General features: G+C 57.8%; 1 pseudogene; it reads right to left on the reverse strand.

The window, feature by feature from the left end:
- The window catches only part of LOC143262677 (large subunit ribosomal RNA), a 7,578-nt pseudogene that overhangs the window by 2,893 nt on the left and 2,185 nt on the right, over nt 1-2,500 (reverse strand).

A 2,500-nucleotide genomic window follows, 5' to 3' on the forward strand; every position in this document is an offset into this window, starting at 1 on the left:
TCACCCCGTCGATATCCGCCCCGATGTCTTGGGGGAGGCTCCTGAGGAGTCTGTCCATCACCATGTTGAATATGCCGGGGGACATCGGGTCTCCTTGCCTCACGCCATGCATCGGATGGATGGCATGGGAGTGCCAACCACCCGACACAATGGTCGTGAGAGCATCAGAGTACACCGACCCGACATACTCAATCATGGGAGCGGGACAGCCCCTCAGCTCGAGCGTCTGTAATATCGCGGGGTGAGAAACGGTGTCGAAAGCCTTCGCGACATCAACCGATGCAACAAAAAGCGGCTTATGGCGCGCATGGGAGTGGCGTAGCAGCAAGTCCAGCAAAAACACGTTGTCCGCACATCCGTCTGTCCTACGGAACGCTCTCTGCCTCCCATCCAATCCGATCAATCGACCCACCCGCCTAGCCAGGACCTTGTGGAATCCTCGCACAAGGGTCGAGGCGACGGTGATGGGTCGAAAATCAGACGGAGAAGAAGGCAGTCCGGTTTTAGGAATGAGCACGGTCCTGGCGTCCCTTAGGTGAATAGGGAGTCTGCGGCACCACATAATGAGGTTATAGATCCTTTGCAAAACCTCAAGGGGGGTTTTACAAAGGAGTCTCGCAGACAGACCGTCAGGACCAGGTGCTGTCTTCCTACCCGGAAGCGCCCTCCGTAGTTCATCCGGATTAACAGGAGACCACAGAGAGGAGATGGTGTCCTCTCGGTTTTCACACGGAGGACAGCTGTCGCGCGCACCTGTCATAAGGGCTTCCCAATAGGGAACCATAACATCTTGAGGGATGCCATGGTCACCTACGGGGCCATCCCTTATGACATCCAAACAGCGCCGGGGGTCCTTACGCCACAGTTCTTGCACTATGCCGTAATTCCTCCGGCGCTGTCTGCGTCGCGAGAGCGGTTCCTCCGGTTGCGCACGGCGGCCTCGACGCACGACTCTCGCTGCATGAGGTACCGGAAAGATATCCGCCAGGTAAGCGGTGAGCCTTTCCAGAATATTCCCGCGATCCTCTCTTCCAACCAGGGCACAGATTTCATCCAGGGTATTAGCCTGGAATCCATCGCACCCTAGTGGTTCAAGGCCGCGGAAATACTCTAGGAAGACCCGATCGCTATCCTGGACCTCCACCGCGAGATCGGGCGCCTCAGCCACCGGCTGCAGTGACTCCTGTTGAATGCGGCCAACGTGCTCCATCACAAGCGCTCGGTAGTCCTTGTGCTTCCGAGCGCCCTTGATGGCATCTAGCGACCTGCCAGGCAGGAACCCAATGAGCGCTTGATTGATGAAGCGCACACCCTTCATGGACAGTTCTGCCTCGCGCCGCGCCAGCAAAGACACCTCCTCAGCACTCCAACGTGCCTTTGCTGGCGCTGCGCGGTTCACATCATCTGACCAATCAGGGTGAGCGGACCTCATGTGAACGCCCCTACCGATCTTGGTAGCGAAGGATCTATCGCAGCCTGGGAATTGGCATGGGAAATCGACCGGCCGGGGAGGGGGATCCCCTGAGCTCGGTCCCGGAAGGGGGGAAATTGTTGGCCTAGGGGCGGCAGAGGCCGCCCCTCTACGTTTACCCATCCGAGGCTGTGTTGTTTTAGGAGGGCCAACAAAATTTTAGGCGCGAGAGGGCTGGCAACCCCCAAGCGCCAAGTGCGCCTGAACCCCGTTAGCGTTACCCGGCGAGAACCTATGAGAGGTGGGGAAGACTTGGACGGGAGAGGCTAATGGACCTAACGAGAGGTCTATATTACGCATCACCGTCCCTGCAACTACAACTTAAGAGAGTCATAGTTACTCCCGCCGTTTACCCGCGCTTTTTTGAATTTCTTCACGTTGACATTCAGAGCACTGGGCAGAAATCACATTGCGTCAACACCCGTGGGGGCCATCGCAATGCTTTGTTTTAATTAGACAGTCGGATTCCCCTAGTCCGTGCCAGTTCTGAGCTGAGCGTTGAATGGCGGCCGAAGAGGACGACCGCACCGATGGGAAACGCCACGGAAGCCTCGCAGCAAGGAAGATCCGCGGGAGGCCAAGGCACGGGACCGAGCTCGGATCCCAGCCACGAGAGCCGTTCACCTCGCCCAGGCCCGGCACGTCAGCCAGACCCGCTTCCCGACCAAGCCCGACACGCCCCGCTCCTCAGAGCCAATCCTTATCCCGAAGTTACGGATCCAATTTGCCGACTTCCCTTACCTACATTAATCTATCGACTAGAGGCTCTTTACCTTGGAGACCTGCTGCGGATATGGGTACGAACCGGCGCGACACCTCCACGTGGCCCTCTCCTGGATTTTCAAGGTCCGAGGGGATGATCCGGACACCGCCGCAACTGCGGTGCTCTTCGCGTTCCAAACCCTATCTCCCTGCTAGAGGTTTCCAGGGAACTCGAACGCTTATACAGAAAAGAAAACTCTCCCCGGATCTCCCGACGGCGTCTCCAGGTCATTTTGGGTTACCCCGACGAACACTCTTACGAGGGCC

This window comes from Megalopta genalis, unplaced genomic scaffold (genome assembly GCF_051020955.1).
Source record: "Megalopta genalis isolate 19385.01 unplaced genomic scaffold, iyMegGena1_principal scaffold0166, whole genome shotgun sequence".
Taxonomy (NCBI): domain Eukaryota; kingdom Metazoa; phylum Arthropoda; class Insecta; order Hymenoptera; family Halictidae; genus Megalopta; species Megalopta genalis.